Source organism: Cygnus olor, chromosome Z, assembly GCF_009769625.2.
Source record: "Cygnus olor isolate bCygOlo1 chromosome Z, bCygOlo1.pri.v2, whole genome shotgun sequence".
Classification (NCBI taxonomy): domain Eukaryota; kingdom Metazoa; phylum Chordata; class Aves; order Anseriformes; family Anatidae; genus Cygnus; species Cygnus olor.
The window spans coordinates 24,962,403-24,982,031 of NC_049198.1; positions in this window are offsets into that span (position 1 = coordinate 24,962,403).

Consider the following 19,629-nt stretch of genomic DNA (forward strand, 5'->3'; position numbering starts at 1 on the left):
GTATGGAATATTGTGTTTTAAGACCTACTGTAGATCTATGTCGGTGCCTGTGAAAGAGAGGATAATTAGTGCCCGTACTCTCAGTCATATCAGACTAAAGGTAATGGGGTGTAAGAAATGGTTCATTAGGCTCTCTCAAGTACTTTTACTGTGTCCATACTATTTATACCAGCAGAAAAAATTCAATGTCTTTAAAATCAAGTCAAAGCATTCGCCTTAGATTCTTCAGTTTAAGAAATAACATTGAGTGATGATCTCTTAAAGTCAAATGGAAAAAAAATGTACATAAAAAAAACACTTAAGCCATTTTTATTAGCATTCTGTGTCACTCCAACACAGTCACCATGCCTATGCAAATCCCGTCTCCTTCGTTTGTGCTTCCATTTATATGTTTAGCTTCCACAGGGGAAAATTTGTGGACACAGGAGGTAAGCTGTGAAATGCATAGTATTTATTTTTGGAAGAAATGTGTATATGAAATATCATTTGCTTTCTGTTTTGAACAAAAAAGCAAACTGTGAGTAAAGGAAAGAATGGCTGATAAAAAAGGGTTAAAAAAACCAAAATATGTGTAGCTTGACTAAGTGGGAAGGACAGGATGGCATGCTACAAATGTTTGAAGGGTACAGCTATCAAATGAGGGTGGGAAAGTTATTTAGGCTGACAAAGGAGATATAAGTAGGAGTAATAGGATGAAGTTAAAAAAGGAAAAAATTAGGTTAAGAATCAGGAAAAGCTTCCTGACAGCAAAATATATAAAACAGTTTTGGAGCAATTTCTCTTGGGAAGCAGAGAAGCCCCGTCACATGAAGCCCTATGCATTTAAAACTAAATTGGAAAAGCATTAGAAAATATAAGGATAAAAAAATATAAGGCCCATTTCTATACAAATGGAGGCTGGTCTGGAGAAAAGGGGGCTGCTCCCCCTTCCCCCTGTTTCCATTTTTTTCTGGTTCTTTGCTGACAACGTGCCATTTGCACTTTCTAGAGAAGCACCTAGCACAGCAAGGGTAAATTTGGGAGTCAGTCTATTAGCATAAATTATGCTATATATCTACAAGATAATAAGGGCATAGCAAAGACACATTGTACTAATACTGCATGCAATTCTGAGTGCACTTTTGAACATACCTCATTTTTTGATTTGCTGTCCTGGGCATCTCCGTTTTGAGAATTTGGCCCTAGACAACAGCTTAGTCTGATACCTGTACGGTTTCTGGCAAGAACTGAATGAGTTGTGTTTCACTCTGTACACTCCAAGTATGGTTTAAGCACCAACAGGTGGCACAAAAAATAGGTGAGGGACACCAATGGTCACCAGTAGGTTGATGGGGGAGCAGAGGTGCTGAGCATCACTTGGTGGCAGGTCCTTCCCAAGGCTCTCAGCTCAACAGTTTGTTTTGCACAGGGCTATGGAAATGCAGGTCCAGCGGTCTGAGCTTGGCGCAGCAGGCAAACATTTCACCGGGGTAGGAAGTGTGAGGGGAGCTATGTCGTGCTGGGGTGGCCTAAGCTGGAATTCGTTTGTGGGCACCAGAAAGGGGCTGCATAAATCATTCAGATTCCTCTGGGAGGGCTTGCTTTGCAAATGACCTCTCTAGGGCACAGATTGGCCCAGTGGCCATGTTGTGTAAGGACAGGTAGGACACTCAACTCTTTAACATACAGACAATGAATGCCTGCACCCAGGGAGAATACACAATTAAGGCATCCTGATTAATCTGATATCACAGAGCAGAGATACAAGGGGGAATAGGCATATCCTGAAAGAGGTAAAGACTAATTATCTACCTATGCAAAATCCATACCACATGCATTTAAGTGCCAATTTAAACTTGGGCTATTGCCACTTGTTCTAAAGCTGCCCCATGAAAGGAGAATCTTCTAACTGCAAAATATCATTGGGAGTTTAGTTATACTAGCATCGTAAATTCCCTTTGCATACATTATAGAAGATGTGCTGTCTCGGTCTTAGATGACTATGGCTTTCCCCACACAAAAGAACAGTTGTATCTTGGCTAAAAAATTCTTTGACATGAAGACAGAAGTATCTTGGAGACTGTTGTTTTATATATACATGAACAAATGGTCAGTAACATGGACTCTACCCAGGAAAGTGTTTATGCAGATAAGCTTGTCCTACACAACTATCCTGGGTACAAGAGCTTGAGGTCCAGAAGCCAGAGGATTTGAATTTGTGCCAAGCCCTTGCATGGCCATGCATAAAGGCAAAGAAGCTTTTGTGATCGTCATGAATACGTGAAGGCTTTCACAATGTGGAAGCCTGACATTTTCCTGCATGTAAGTATTGTTCCCTTGTCTTCCACAGAGAGGATTTTTGTTTACTTTGAGAATTTAGGTTTATAAAAAGCAGCCTCTGCAGTTCTTAGACAGAAAAAATGCCTAAAAGTCTGGGGATTTAATGTTTGTTGCTTTTTTTTTTTTTTTTTTTCCTCTTGAACAAGGACTGCAGGACCGCCCCATAAGTACTTCACAAGCCAAGAATTGAGCTTTTTGTGCACCCTATGTTTGATGTTTGCTCCTGGAAAAGACTGCAGAATGGTTCATATGTTTTATACTCATGTAAAAGGCAACACTATCTCCTATATGCAAAATTCAGAATGAAGGCTGCCCTCATTTGTTAAGCAGCAAAACCATTTGAGAAATGTTTGGTTGAATTCTGGTGTACACTTGCTCTACGTCAAAAGCATTCTGTAAATCAGCCCACTTTTGTATTTTTCATCATTGTCCTGCATACTCTGGAAGTGCTTAGGGGGGCCAGTAATGAGCCATGGTCCTGCTGTGGCAGGCCCTGTGCAAACAGCTGACAGAGGATGTCCGTGTTGAGGAGGTGGCACTGATGACAAGTGAGAGATCATGCTCACTGCACAGGCTGGAAACTTGGGGCCAGTTCTTACTGGTATAAACCTGACCGTCTATTTTCGAAAGAGTGTTTTTCATCTTGTGCCTGTGAAATCAGTGGGAGCTTTCCCTCCAGTTTTAACAAAAGTAACCCAGAAAAAAAAAAATCTCAGGTGCAGTGCCTGTTGGTAGGGCTCATCTCCCCTCCCAGAAAGCTGCAAGGAGCACAGTGCTCTTGAGACCCTGCATAACTGTATGTTGCAGGCTTCTACCCTGCTCTGCCGTGACTCGCCTCTGTACAGTGAGGTATTTTGGCACAGAAGTGTCCTTTGTAGTAAACTTTGAGACTTTTTAAATGGCACCTTTGGCAATTTCACACAGGGGACCTTTGAAAATAAATCACTTTTCAGACACTACTTTGTGGTTTTCTCTAGTTACACATTTTTTTCCCCCAAAATTCAGGGGAATTCCAGAACATTTTGCAATTAGCTAAGGATTATATTTCCTTATTTTTATTAATTTTATGTAAAGTGGGATTTATCAGTGGAGCATTCATTGACACTGACTTCAATTTATTCTGATGAAACTGACTGACATCTGTGTGTGCTGTTCATCAGTCATAATTTAAACCATTCTTAATTGCATTAAATGTAAATTAAGACATTCAATTTCGGCCATTATTTTTCATAAAACACTGTGAACTGAATTTTAGTGGGTCATGAGATCTTACATTCAAAATAAATAGGGTAAATTCAAAACTTACCATTGATGTTCATATTTCACCCTTTGTCGACTGTATTTCTTTTGTAGCTTACTAGATTGGAACAATTAATTTTCTCTCTGAAGGGAACATGAATGGCTAAAGATGATGTAGCTGAATTTTTTAACAAATGGTTTTATCATTTCTAGAGTTTGCTTGTTACCACAATGTATTAAATATATTAATAGGAAATGAAATTAACCTTTCATCTAAACCAAATGACAAATTAAAACAGAAAGTGCAAACGATGCCAGAATCAGGCCTCTGATTTTGAATTCATGAGGTTATGCTGCTGGAGTTATTTGTCGAGCTTCCTTGATGAGCTTTGCAAAGCAAAACCCATTAGGCAATGAAGGCTTGGATGAGGCAAATCTCAAAATAATGGGAGGGCATGAAAGCTGCACTTGTTGTAAAGGGGACTTGTATTCAGTGAGCAGGCATGGGAAAGGTCTGACATTGCCCTGAGAGAGGACAGGGTGGATCCTGGCACTTGGGGTACTGAGGGAGTTTGCAGGATGGGGCTCTCAGGGCAGGGCTGCAGGATTTCTCTCTGATTTAACGAGTTTTGATGGACAGTTATCCACCTGCATGCCCCCTCATGTCACAGGTCTGCTCATTTCCATCTCAACCTTGTCCTTGCCCAGACAATGTGCTCAGAGGGTGCTGGTGCAGGACGAGGTCAGAGCCTGCAGTCCCACAGTGCTGAACTGTACCGGCACCAACTTCCCTCTCTGCTCATCCTCATGAAGGTCCCACTACACAACAGATTCTCTGGTGTGCCCCAAACTGGGGCCATGCTCCTGGGGTTCACCCTTTTGGTGCACTGAGCAAAGACTACTCATGTGGCGATGGTTCTCCAAGATGGGGTGCAAAAGCTGGTTGGCAAAGGGGGGCCACAGCACCTCCCTGCTCTTCTTACATGTGTAGTAAAAATGTATATAACTATTATATATGGCATTTATATTCCCATGTCAGTGCAACTGATGGAGAATGAAGTGTTGCAATAAGTCTGGAGACGGGTCGTGATGCAATCATTCTACCAGTTTCTTGCTATTAATATATGTCTCTTACTCATTTTTAAAGATAGCATAAATGAGAGTACTGAATATAAATGGCTTTTGTAAGTCATTGAGGTCGGTGAAGCATGTCATTGTTTGCAACTTGAATTCCATGAAAGCACAGGCTGCCTGAGAGGCACACTATATATTTTTCTCATAAATAAAAATAATAAAAAAAAAACACAACACAAACAATAGTCAGTATGTTTAATGATAATTATAAAATAATACTGCATACAATGAGTTTCCAAAGCCAGAACTAGTCAGTAGTGCTTAATAATGTGACCTTACGGTGTCATCGTTAGTGTACGTGATGCCTATATGCCAGCAATGTATAAATTATTTCTCTGGCTGTACGTTAGCAAACATTTGATTATGATTTATTTTGGGGTTCTCTGAAAGATGAAGTAAGTTCTTTAATATTAGCATTACTAATGATTTTAATGAGGCATTAAAATGTTGCAGTATTGTAGGAACATTTTTCTTTTTTAATATTATTTCATTAATAGTTTACATGAATGTTAATGTTAAATTGATTATGGAACCTGAAAGAGTAATCCACAAAATGTCAAAGTGCCATTAGCACAGCGAAAGAGCCCTCCAAAGGCAGGAATCTGGTAAGAGCTAATGAGATATCTCTGTACCACATAACACTGAAGCAGCTTTTTCTAAAATTAAGACTGAAAATTAGGTTTTAATATACTTCACTTTGGGAATCTCTGGCCATTTCAGGGACTGAGTGCTCAGCTTCACACACACAAAATGTCCCTTCAGACCACAGAATCAGAGACTCCCACAGAATTTGGGTCTTAGGTACATGAGTCTGAATGAAATACTTAAAAAAGTCACATGCAAGAAGAAAAGGAGGTCTTTCATAGGATGCAAGGACTGCATTATCCACCTATCGATACCTCTGCAGAGTGGATCAGCTGCAGGGATTTATGGTTCACATGCAGTAAGTACCGTACATATTGCTCTTCAGTCAAACAAGAGGGAGAGCAGTGAACGCCACCAACGCATTTTGCTAAGGCAGATTTTACCTGATGCTGGTAAACTAACAATTTTAACCAATGTTTTCTCACCCCAGAAGGCAGGCATGTTCAGAGCAGCATGGAGACACACATTGCATAAGAAGACATAAGTGGCAGTAGGGGACAAGGAGAGGTGGAAAAGGATCTGACAAGCTTCTGTGAGGGTCTCCACCAATTTATAGGTTTGGGAGGTTGGGATGTTTGGAGAGACTCGTCCCACAGCAGCACTGACTTCCACAACCTGCACTTATGCAGCAGATGAATGAAGGTCTTACTGACCTTGGCAGCTTTACAGGGGAAAAGTTAATGTAAAGATGGAATGTTCTTAAATAGTTTCAGCTGTGCTTTGTAAGCCCACACTCTTATGTGCTTTTCATATATGTCTTGAATTTCTGATGATAGTTTTGTTATGACTGAGGCAAATAAAATTACTTTCTATATCTGATTTCTTCTCCTAGTATAAGAAGACACAAAAAGGTGAACTGGGTCATTTTATGGCTCCACTTTATTAGAGTCTCATTCTATGGAATATATAAGGGTATTCAGGGACGCTTATTTGCATAAGAGCATCACAGTCACACTAGAGAAAAAGGCACATTGTCTTTTAAATATGGCCATCAACATGCTTGCCTGTGATCTCCCAGCAGCCCAACAACTGCTATGATATTTCACATACAGTCTTGGCTACTGATGTTCAGTCCTTCCTCGCAGTGGTTATTTACAGGATCAGAAGTCCCAGTTTCACCACCAGGGCCAGTTTCCTGCCAACACCTTCAAGCAAGTATGGACAGGAGTTCAGATCTCTGGGGGTCCTGGGCCACAGGGGACTGCGGACAGCCCCAGGACAAGGTTCCAGGGCAGGGGAAGTGGCCCTCATATCTTCAGCCTGAAGCACTGGAAGAAGGTCAGGGCTTTGGCCCAGCACAGCATCCTTCAGCCATGTAATACTCTTGTTGCACTGTGGTAATGATAATTAATTAGCCCAATGGCACCCATAAGAAAAACACTTCGCTTCTGTTGCAGATGAGGAAGCTGAGGCTCTGCAGCCAGTAGACAGCTCTTGCTTGGCCTCTGTCTGTCAAAACCAGTGAAAACACTTTTCAGGACCAAATGAGAAGACTACAGTCCTTGCCCAAAGGAGGAAATGATTCCTACAGACTGAAGTTATAGAGTATTACTGCTGGAAATAAAGGGCTTGTGGAAATTACTCTAAAACTCCTTTATTACAAAATTCCAAGATGGACGTTAGTCCCTCTACCTTCGCCATAAAAATTCCTTGGCTCTTTTCATAATTCACATACCCAAATTATCTTAATTCAATTGCACATTTTCTTCTTGTTTTTCATAAGTAGGAAAATGGGGTTGAAAAAGGTGTTGAAACATTTGACTTGTTTTCTTCCAGCATGGCTTGTTTGTGTCCCTTTGTCTGGAAAACTGGCTTAATGTAGCTTCATCCAGGACCTGGTCTTAATTCAGCAAAGCTGTTCCTGAGTACTGCTCCATGGTCAGTTACCCTTTGCTTCTCCGTGGGGCAATGGACAGTAAGACACGGTTTCAAGTAGCCTTGAGATCATACTTCACTGTCGTAAGTCAGAACGGGGAGGCAACAGTCTCATTCCTTTCCTGTCTCACCTTAGAAATTAGTGATGGCAACTTTAACCATTAAACCAACAACTTTAGAAGGCAGTTAAGTAGTTAATAAATAGATCATTTTCCAATAACAAGGAGAGACCAGATCGGCTAAGAGAGAGACAGTTCTGGCCTTTAAGCGGAATACCTCATTCCTCTCCAACTCAATGCAGAGCTCTTCTGCATTTTGATTTCACTTGGGAATTGTGTGCTGAAGCTGAGGGTATGATTTGCTCCATTATACTTAAGAGGGCATGTATTTATTATCACTTTTGTGTGTGTAATCTGAATATTCCAGCTTGTGTTTAATATATGGAAGCTACAAATCAGATACAATGTTCTGAGTACAAGGAATATATTTATCCTGCAAAGACCCATTTTGTTAAAAAAGGCAGAGTTATGAGATTAATATGTCAGAAAGTTGGACTGTGTTTCTCTCTACTGATGACAAACCTAATGGCCTTTCCCTGCATTCATCTACAGAAGAAACTTCCACTAAGCATAACAGGAGGTTTTCTCTGTGTAGACACTGTAGGGTTGGCCCTTGATCTGCTCCATTAGTGAATATGCAAAGAGTTAACCTGGAAGCCTTTGCCATTTGCAATCCATTGTGTCAGTTTCCTTCAAGGGAGAGCTCCATGTGAATTCATTTTCAGCTGAATATGTTATTAAGGAACAGGATTTATTAATGACTTATTAATGCAGACAGAGTTAAACTGAGCAAATCCTCTAGGATTCGAGGGAAATACACTCCTGCTTATGGGGCTTGTGGTCTATGTATGGCTAGTTCCTGCCATTTGATGTGGATATATAGACAATATTAAGTATTCTGTTTAAAGCTGTACACTTATATTCATTACCACTCAGAATAATAAAAACTTCCCATTCTACAGTGACATTTATTTACCGCTGAGCATCAGCCCAGGCGGAAGAACTCCCAGTTCACTACTGTATATAATCTCAGAGTCTGTCATTCACATGTAGAAAACTCAGCTCTCTATTTAGCACAGTGTTGGTGAAAGATAGACATTTACAGGGCCCCTCTGCCCTTGAGCTGTTCCATTAGTGCATGGAAAGCACCTTGCAGCCTGTGACAAGCGCAGCAGATCGGCACTAAATCAAAAATCAGTGCCAGCCAGGGATCTAAGCCACCATGAAGGTCACAGCCATCAGCTGCATGCCATCTCAATCCAAACAAAACACGCTGGATACAGGGGGATTTTCACTACTCACAATAGGAGACAAACACTTCATGTTAGAGTAATCCCCTGATAGCAGCAAAATGGGTAACTGACCTTTTAAATACTTTTGAGTATTTAATAAAACTTTGAAGACAGGAGAAAGGAGGTGTTGGTAATTTTTGGGTGCTTTTTATATTGTAACTGAAACGTTGGATCTGTGCCACAGCAAACCAAAATGTTAACAAAGAATTTCTCTCAGTGCTGGGAGAGCTCATACATTTCAGAAAGCTCACGAGTTAATTCTCTGTGTCCTCCCCACCACCTCCCACCCCTCCCACCCCCCAAGTACATGATCCCTGTTCAGAATAATTTTCTTTTGAATTCTAAGAAACTTATCCAAGTGTCCTTAAATGGTTGGTTAATCTGAAAGAGATTTAAGTGAAGTTAGAGCACGTTTTTTTTTGCGAACATCTTTCCTGAAAAATATAACCCAAAGCAGTGTCCAGAACTGCATGCTGCAACAGCAGCACAAAGCTAAATGCAGGGAAGGTGGTAGAGGGACAGGGAGATTATGAGGTTTAAGCAAGGTAGTCTACTGCCTAAGCTGAAATGAGATGAAGAAATATGGGCAGGATCTGAATTTAAAAGGCATGTGCCTTCTCTCAGTCAGGCTGCAGGAGAGGAGCCAGGGCTGAGGATGAACCTTCATGCTGGTATGGACATATGCTGGGTGACCTTCTCACTGGGTCTATGCAGGAACTGCCCATGTTGTGCGCTGTTCTTCCCACTGTCCTCCACAGAAAGTGGCATCTAAAACCATTCCCCTCTAAAGGACTTCATGTATTCCAGATGGTAGAGAAGGAGGATTGTGGTGAAAAAAGAAATACTTCCCTCCTCCCAGCCCATTGCCCTCCCCAGCCTGTGGGAGCCTGACCACTGGGGTGGTGGGCTGGGCACAGACCTGAGCACACATGTTTCTCTCTGGGGTACCGTAGCCTTCTGCCAGTTCTCCTTAGTTCATAGAGAGCTTGGAGAAATTTGGGGATGTGGGGGCTAAACTCCAGCATCATTCCACTGATTTAGCCCCTTCTAGTTGGAAATAAATAAATAAATAAACATATAAAATAATGGAGCAAACTACTTCCTAAGTGAACTGTAGAGCAAAATACTTTCCTTTTCCCAAGACTCTTCCCTCAGGCTTTGCTCAAGGGGAGCCCTTCGTAGAACCATTAGGGATGGAAAAGACCTCCAATATCATTTGGTCCAACCATCCCCCTACCACCACTATCACCCACTAAACCATGTCCCTAAGCGCCATGTCCAACCTTTCCTTGAACACCCCCAGAGACGGTCACTTCACCACCTCCCCGGGCAACCCATTCCAATACCTGACTGCTCTAAGAAGAAATGTCTCCTAATTTCCAACCTGAACCTCCCCTGGAGCAACTTGAGGACATTCTCTCTAGTCCTATCGCTGGTTATCTGTGAGAAGAGGCCGACCCCCAGCTCCCCACAACTTCCTTTCAGGTAGCTGTAGAGAGGAATAAGGTCTCCCTGAGCCTCCTCTACTCCAGACTAAACAACCCCAGTTCCCTCAGCCACTCCTCATAGGACTTGTGTTCCAGGCCCTTCACCAGCTTCGTAGCCCTTCTCTGGACATGCTCCAGGGCCTTGATGTCCTTGTAGTGAGGGGCCCAAAGATAAACAGAGTTCCCCATCCCTTAATGTGAACTATGTGGTCTGACGGATGGAGTCTGCATTTCCTCATCTCTACAATAGTTTATGTTCTGTAGCTAGGAAGAAATATAAACATGTTGCCTGCATGTCTGTGTGTGGCATACAGGGTATGTGAGAGGTGTTTCCTTTCCTTCAGTGTCCTAAATTGCAAGGCTTCTGTGCCACTGTGTGAGAGGAGAATGAAACCCCTTGGAAACAAATGACCAGGGCAGGAAGGCAGAACTGCTTCCCTTTGGAGATCTCGATATCCTGCTTTGGGAAACTTGTTAGAAGTGTCATATGCCTAAACCAAAAGGAATGGGTTATATAGAAATAACATTTATGTAATCTACATGACCAGATCTATTGAAGTGTCAAAGCTTATTTTAACTATGGCGCTTCAGACTTTGATAGACTAATTGGCTGCGTCATTAATTATAGAGAAAGCTAATTTAAATAAGATACAAGCCAAGGCACTGGGTCAGGGTACAAGTTCACTGGTGCCCAGCGGTGGACACACTTTCTTAAGAGAAGACTGTGGGAAGCAGGCCACATATGTAAGCAATCCCTCCCTGACTGTCGTTCCGTGGCTGTGGGAATTAGGCACAGCCAGATGTTGAACCGTCATGTTTAATAACCACCAGTGGACCTACCTCCCACGAGACAGTCTGTTCCTTTCCTGAAACTATTTTGGTGTGCTTTTTTTCTAAATAAATGGTAAACAAACTAACAAACAAACAAAATCTGCTGTTGTGCTTTTAGTAAAGAAAGGTTTCTCCCAGAGGAGAGTATTTGTGAACAGGAATAGCACTGCTGCTCTTAATGCTCATTTTGCTATTAAAAAACCATACACATCCACGTACACCCGGCTGATTATGTAAATCTTATTTTTTTGTGTGTCAGAATTGCATATATCATCTATATAATTGCAGACATAAACAAGAGCTTCACAACCTACAGCGGAAACTGGGCTATCGGGTGCTAATTCAAGGCAATGCATGCGAAAAGCAGGTGGTTTGAGGCCTTTCCGAAGAGAGGGAAAACAAACAGAATTTTCCCCCAGCCCGAGAAGTTTCCTGGGATGGCAGAAAACAAAATGTGCTGGAAAAAATGTACCTTGGGGGCGGCTGCCACCTGGTGGCACTTGGGGACGAGCCCGAGGCAAGGAAGAGGCTCCTGCTTCTCGGGGCAGATTTTGGCTGCTTCCAGGTGGGCCCAAAGGGCAGGGTTTTGTCTTCGCTGTGCCAGAGCTGTGAATGAACACATGAGCATATATAAATTACATTATTTGTTTTAAATCCTCTTTAAGGGTAATTTTTAGCATTTTTTTTTCTCCAATGAGGAAGGTACTTAAAAAGTAGGCAGCATAAAAAGTGTCCTTCCCTTTTTCTTTTCACTTTTTCTTGTTTGTTAATAAAGTTTCTGTATTCATCACTCATCGGGAGTCAGCCTGTGAGTGCGCTGTGTTTAAATGCTCTGGCTTTTCACTTAATGCATCCCATCTGTTTCTGAAATAAATTGCAATAATCCGTGTTTAATGTTAATCAATGTATTACTAAATATGCAAATTATATTAAAAGACGTGGTTTGAAAAAGCTTTCATTTGTAAATATGGTAGCTTAAAACAGGAAGCATATCTAAAAGCCATTTAGATACAGTAGCCTAACTCTAACAGTGTGGCTGATTTATAAAGCGGTTTGCAAGTTGATCTTTCTCCCACAAGGGGATATGTAAAACTGTTGCATATCAGATTTTGTTAACATCTGATAGGTTACTGCTAACAGTGTAAAAGCCTAATATTCACAACCATGTCTCTTATTTAAATTAAAGCAATCTTATTCCAGCTTTCTAATTTTTGTGCTCATCCTATCACATGAATTTGCATGAAGAGTTTATGAATCACAGTGAAAGCAATTTCAACAAGCTTTTCAATCAGTGCTACATCTTACTGCCTGATTTAGATAAATCATTGTCTAAGGGGTTCTTCTGGCCTCCCCATCTCCTTTTCAGTGTGCCAGGTCTGTTGGGCTGGCCATCCCTGGTGGTGCAGCCAGTCTCTCCACTCCAGTGCATCACTTTGCAGGGGCCCCCACTTGTGACCTTCAGGGTGTTGCTCTCATCACCAAGGTGGCCCTAATCCCAGACCAGGGAAGCCCTACTGCATTGTTTTGCTGCTGTGTTAGCCATAGAGTTGTTTGCCTTCACTGACTTTCCATAGAGCAGTGGTGGTGCATGTCATGGAAGAACATGCACACAAAGTCCACAGTCCTGACATGATCCCTGTGCCTGGCCTCTTGAACCCACACACAGTAATGGACACACTGGTGGGGAGCGGTGGAGAGAAGATCCAGCCAGAAAGATGAATGCTGAGTCATTCTGCAAACAAAGGTGGCTCATTGTGCTCTTGGGCCAGTGTTACCCATTAACTCTCATGTCAATTATTGCCTTTTTGTCTCTCTTTTTTTTTTTTTTGCCTTGTTTTCTTGTTCACTCTTCTGTTAACTCCGCTGGACAGACTGCTCGATGAACCCCTCTTTTCATGTCAAGCAGGCCTACCTTGGAGCCACTGGTGCCGCCAGCAAGGATGGCAGGTAGGCCCTCTGTGGTTGTCACTTGTGGTAAGGCGGGGGGAAGCTCAAGAGATGCATGTGTCCATGGCCAGGACTGCCTGTGTGAGAGCCGGTGCCACAAGCCCAACCTTTCCCTGAAAATGGGAACTATCTTTTAAACTTCTCATCGTTCCTCAGCTGGCAATGTTTGCTCAGATTTTTAATTTATCAACACACATTTTTCCCCCTGTGCTGTATTACAGAAAATCCTTGACAATTCAAGATATGTCAAGCTCTACATACAGTTATTTGAAAGGTAGCTTACCCCTTGCCCAGGGAGAAGATCAAATCAAGATAATGTATGAGGTAGCTTCTGGTTTGCTATCCTTATTCTTCGCCTCCCCTCGCCTCCCCTTGCCTCCCCTCCCCTCGCCTCCCCTCGCCTCCCCTCGCCTCCCCTCGCCTCCCCTCCCCTCCCCTCCCCTTCCCTTCCCTTCCCTTCCCTCCCTTCCCTTCCCTTCCCTTCCCTTCCCTTCCCTTCCCTTCCCTTCCCTTCCCTTCCCTTCCCTGCCCTGCCCTGCCCTGCCCTGCCCTGCCCTGCCCTGCCTGCCCTGCCCTGCCCTGCCCTGCCCTGCCCCTCTTTCTCTCTTTCTCTCTCTTTCTCTTTCTTTCTCTCTCTTCCTTTCTTCCTTCCTTCCTTCCTTCCTTCCTTCCTTCCTTCCTTCCACCCTTCCTTCCACCCTTCCTTCCTTCCTTACACCCTTCCTCCCTTCCTCCCTTCCTCCCTTCTTCCCTTCCTTCCACCCTTCCTTCCTTCCTTCCTTTCTTCCACCCTTCCTCCCTCCCTCCCTCCCTCCCTCCCTCCCTCCCTCCCTCCCTCCCTCCTTTCCTTCCTTCCTTCCTTCCTTCCTTCCTTCCTTCCTTCCTTCCTCCTTTCCTCCCTCCCTCCCTCCCTCCCTCCCGTCCACCCGTCCACCCTTCCTTCCACCCTTCCACCCTTCCTTCCACCCTTCCACCCTATCACCTTCCTTCTTTCCACCCTTCCTCCCTTCCTTCCTCCCTTCCTTCCACCCTTCCTCCCTTCCTTCCTTCCTTCCTCCCTCCGTTCTTTCCTTCCTTCCTTCCTTCCTTCCTTCCTTCCTTCCTTCCTTCCTTCCACCCTTCCTCCCTTCCTTCCTTCCTTCCTTCCTTCCTCCCTCCGTTCTTTCCTTCCTTCCTTCCTTCCTTCCTTCCTTCCTTCCTTCCTTCCTTCCTTCCACCCTTCCTCCCTTCCTTCCTTCCTTCCTTCCTTCCTCCCTCCGTTCTTTCCTCCCTTCCTTCCTTCCTTCCTTCCTTCCTCCCTCCGTTCTTTCCTTCCTTCCTTCCTTCCTTCCTTCCTTCCTTTCTTCCTTCCTTCCTTTTCTTTCTCTCTTTCTTTCTCCACCCGTCCACCCTTCCTTCCACCCTTCCACCCTTCCTTCCACCCTTCCACCCTATCACCTTCCTTCTTTCCACCCTTCCTCCCTTCCTTCCTCCCTTTCTTCCACCCTTCCTCCCTTCCTTCCTTCCTTCCTCCCTCTGTTCCTTCCTTCCTTCCTTCCTTCCTTCCTTCCTTCCTTCCTTCCTTCCTCCCTTCCTTCCTTCCTCCCTTCCTTCCTTCCTTTTCTTTCTCTCTTTCTTTCTCTCTTTCTCTTTTTTCTTTCTTTCTCTCTTCCTCTCTTCGTCTCTTCTTCTCTTTCTCCCTTTCTCTCTTTCTCTCTCTCTTTCTCCCTTTCTTCCTTTCTTCCCTTCTTATTTTCTTTTCTTTTTGTCCTTTCTTCCTTTCTTTTTTTCCTTTCTTTTTCCATTTTGCAGCTTTTGGTGAAGCACTGAGTGAAATTTGCTGAGAGGTTCCAGAGTAGAAGGAAAAGGAGGCTAATTTACCTTAAGCTCACTTGTGTTCTATGGGTAATCTCTTGGGTCCTCACATATTTGCTATGGTTCCCACACCTTTCCGGAGACATAGGCAACATTTTGAATGACTTTGCAAGTCAGAAGGAGCAAAACTGGAACAGTTTTGACTACCCCTCTTTCAAATAACCAACCTTTGGATGATGTATTAATAAACATTTGATGTCTCACTCACAATTTCCATGAGAAACTGAGCACAGATGACTTCAGCTAAGTTTTGCTCCAACTTTTTACATCTCCTCAGTCTCAGACCCAGTCTTGTCTATATATGTGAGGAAACCTCCCAGGAGCTAAAAGTGGGAACAAGGTTTGCACAAACTCTGTGAACCAAAACTGTCTAGTTCCACATGGCTCTATTTATGACACTGGTGCTACAGCTCAATAGCCTTGTAATACCACATATCATGTACAGAGAGAGAGAGAGAGTGCTACTGATTGACTGTGATGCATTGTTTTATGTTCAACCATATGGAAACATTCCCCTTTTTGCCCTGTAAGCTTAATAAAAGTATTTTTGGAAATGAAATCTGAGAAGTAAATAAAACATCCTACTTTCTTCTGGAGAAGAAACAAGAGGGGGAAGCAAACAAACAGGATATCATGAAATGAATGACTTGCAGGGCTTGAAAACAGAAGCACAAAAGATAGCTGGGAATACTTATTTCTGTGACTATAGCTGTTCCACCCAGAGCTGGTCTGTCAGGGAACTGATATGTATCTCCTTTTTGTTCTCACAGCCACATGCCTATAAATTGAGTGCCCACTTCTGGGTCTGAAGTAGAGGCTTGGTTTGACCTTTCTTTTGCAAAGAAGCGCTCTTCCCTAACACCACAAAGCCTGAGGTTTGCCCTCAGCCCTCTGGGGATTTTCATGATGGCACTGTGTTTGGTAGATGAGATTACCCTCAAGGAATTTTTTGCATCTCGTTTAATCAAATCAAAAAAGTTAAAGTAACAACTAGGTTTGGAAAGAAGATCCCTATTCATAGAGGATTTATTGACAGTACCTTTGAAAGTCCTGTTTAATATGCAAGGTAAACAAATTAAAAATCCCAGCTTGTGGTCCAAGGGCATTCACAAATTAGAAATGACCCTCTGCCTGCCCTGAGAGTGCTAATGATGTAAAAGCTGAGAGGAGCTGAAGCCTCTTGGGAGAAGAGAGTGGGTCAGAGGGGCTTTTGTTGAATGTACCAATCTGTTTGGCTTTGACAGGCTCTTTGTCTAACTTGGGACATGACAAGAGGAGCTGAGCTGTCTGGCAAAGGTGGAGATATCTGTCTACATGGAGCTGCAAGCCTTGTATTTGTAATTTTATACTCGCTTAGCTGTTAGTACCTCTTGGCTGCCTGGGGCCAGGGAAAACACTCGCCATTGCCTTCAGCTAAAAGGAGAAAGTAGCTAAGGGGAGTGAGTATCTAAAAGTGTGGCACATTGTGTCTTAAATCACAAATCCACCAAGTCAGCTTTGCTTCACAACTGTTTTTATCACAAAGGTTGTCTCAAATCCAGAGCTGAGAAAGCAAAAAGTCATCCAGTAAGCTGTTCATCCAAACCTCACCCAAAGGCTGCCCGGGGGAGCAGAGTGCAAGTGGTGGCAATGTTGGTGTCAACTATATGCATTGGTACAGTCTGAAGGCTGAGCTGCATGTCTTTGTGCTGCCAAGGACCACACACAGGAGCCAGTCTTCATCTCAGGAAAGGTTATCCTATATTTACTATACTTTTTTTTTTTTTTTTTTGGTGCAACTGGGCTGTTTCTGGAGTTACAAATCCCAGCAAATCAGCTGGGATTCTTATACCTTGAACAAGAAGACAAAATTCTGTCCCCAAGGGATGCATTCACTATTAAGAATTTGAGTGAATTTCTGGCCCCACTGAAATAAAAAATATCTGTGCCATCTATTGCAGACAATACCAAGACATCCAGGTTGATATCTAGGTGGATATCCATGGAAGTCCATATGGATATATGGAAGCATGGGCAGGAGAGCCTGGCTGTTCCTCGGTTAATGTACAAAGGAAAAATAATTTCTCTCACCCATTTCCTTTGTTCCTTTTGAATTCTTGAATTCTGTTCCCTAATTCATTCAGTCAGGCTGAGGCTACCTATCCCGTGGCTTTACGGAAAGAAGCAGCTCATACCTGTGAACAGTGGTAACTGGGCTTTCTATCTCTTCTGTTGTGTGCTGCACCACAATATTCAAGAAACATCAGACTCAGAAGTGTCCATGAATGTTTCTTGATGGTTTTAATGTAAGTATCATATCTGAATTTGGTTCTGCTTTATCATGGCTGAGTTCCCTCAGATGAATCATGAGTCAAACTATCTTCTGTTGAATTTGATATGCAAGACTTTACCAAAACAGTTGGCCATTATTTTTAGAAACTTCTGTTCAGCTGAGATATGAGCTTTGGTCTTTATAAACCGGCCTCAGCAATCCTCAGACCCCATATTTTGTTCATTTCATAAGTTCTCTACTGAGAAGAAGTTAATTTTTTTCACTAACGTGGATTCCCTAAAGTACAATCCTCTAACAATATTTCACCCACATTGATGAAGTCTGGTAGACACTGTCCTCTGATTCCTTATATAATTACAGATAATAGTTAGACTGGGTGAGCCTATGCCACAGGTCTATGGACATAAGGTATAAGTAGGTATGCAAGCTTACAGCACTAGCGTGTTAAAGAGGTGAGGAAGGAGAGCACAGCTGTAGAGGTGGAGGGCAAGAATATATATGAGAAAGAAAAGAAAAAAAAACAAAATGGAAGTACAGGGGAGCACATAGTGCTACTTAGGTGCTCATTTTTCTGACTTTCCTAGGAATGAATGAATTAGCTGTTGAAGCCTAGCAGAAAAAGACACACCATAATCCTTGTGGATAGATGTCAAAGCCAGACAAATTTCAAGTTTTTAGACATTTTTAAACAGAGCTCAACCAATCCTGGAACAGCTTGACCAAATGTGCTAGATTCTGTCGCATGACATCCCTACATGGAGAGAAATTGTTGTTAGGAAGAGTTGTTGCAGCCTGCATGGAAACTTGCTGTAGAAATGCTTGGCTGAAATGTTCTGGTCTGTGTCATGTGCAAGGTAAGAGCTACTGAACATAATAGCTCCTGGCTTAACACTTGTTTCTGAAGAGCTGGACTTTTGTAGGAAGAATGCCTGGGAGAAAAGAAGAGGAAAAAGAAGAGGACCCAAGGGAATGGTGTCGAGCTGTGACAGGGGAGGTTCAGGGTGGCTATCAGGAAAAGGTTCTTCACCAAGGGGGTAGTTGCATGCTGGAACAGGAACTCCAAGGATGTAGTCACGGCACCAAGCCCGTCAGAGTTTAAGAAACATTTGGATTATGCTCTTAGACATATGGTCTGAATTCTGATTTTTGGGTAGACCTGTGTGGATCCAGGAGTTGGACTCAATGTACCTTGTGGGTCCCTTCCAACTTGGGATATTCTGTGATCCTGTGAAAAGTTTAGAAAGGACCAAAAGCCTCTTAAAATGTCCTTCAAAGCCAGGACAGCTTGGAAACCAGTGCATTACTCAAGAAAGCAGCATTAAAAGAAGGCATAACCTGGCTTGGTATTAATATCAACACAGTCTGTCCTATTTTAAGAGAAAAGAATGAGAGAAGTATGAGTCTGAGGACTACAATTTAGACAATGGAACTGTTTCTCCTGGAATCCGTTTTGCTATTACAAAAGCTTTGATTTTTTCACTAAGGTTCCCAGTATCATCAGTGACATATCTTGACTGTTTTGTGCCATTTTCTTGCCACTCCTGTCGTGAAAGAAACACTGTAATGTAAGAAACATGTAACACATGCTCTTGGGAATCATTTGTGTACTAAGTGGCAGGTTGCATCTAGCACCTCTCTTTGCCGCACAGGTACAGCATCTGCCTCTCTTGCACTGCAAAATAACAAAGGCAAATTTCTTATGGAGGGAGGCAAGGAAAGCCAGCACAGCAACTTGGTAAGTGACACGTGCCTGTTGGTTGGCACTTGGACAAACTGTGCTGCACCACCTAGATTTTTCTAACATAAGAATTAGTCTTGAAAGCACCACTCTTAAACTTCCAGTTGTACATCATGCAAGGATTTATGAGATCAAGGCCAAATAAAATGAGGCCCTCTCCTGACTGAACCCTACTCATTACTTCAAGGGAGAATTTGTATGAAAAGGGAGCAAAGGATATGGCCTAATACTGCTGTCTTTTTGTGGCATTTCAGTGGTTTCATACAGAGAAGGGTCTCAGAATGAGAAAACCATTTTATTTAATGACATAGTATGAATTAATATAGTAATATTTTTTAACCATGGTACATGTAGAAAAGAACTGTTCCCTAGCTAATCTTCTAAATCATTATGGCTCATCAATTATAATTTTGTTTGAACTTACTATGTGAAGTTGAATGACATTTTATCTCAAAGACTGTAGACTGAAATGTGAAAGAAAAAAGCTCAGTGTATGGTGCAGATGTATCCTACACTTCAGCATATTTCTTAACTAGAATGCTGGACTTTAACAGCTGGACTTGACTGTTACGACTGAGCATTTACTCCTTTAGCTATTTGGTTACCTGCTTCCTTATAGCTTGACTGGAATGAATGGATGAAATACTGAAATATTTTCAAGACTTTGGCTTTAATCTGTTGTCCTAAGTGGGAAGACTCCTCTAGAATGGGAGAAATGGTGTGCTACATGAAAAACAGTATCAGCGTGTGGCTCACATACAGATCAGGTAATGTACTTTAACACAAACTTGCCCTCTAATATTTCAGTAGAACAATTCAGTCAGTGCACATTGGAAAAATGATGGAAATACTTTATTAGATTGGACCTTGGCAAATAAATGGCAAAACGTCCACTTCATCCCCTTCTTCATTCAAAGATCAGAGCAAGGTATATGCT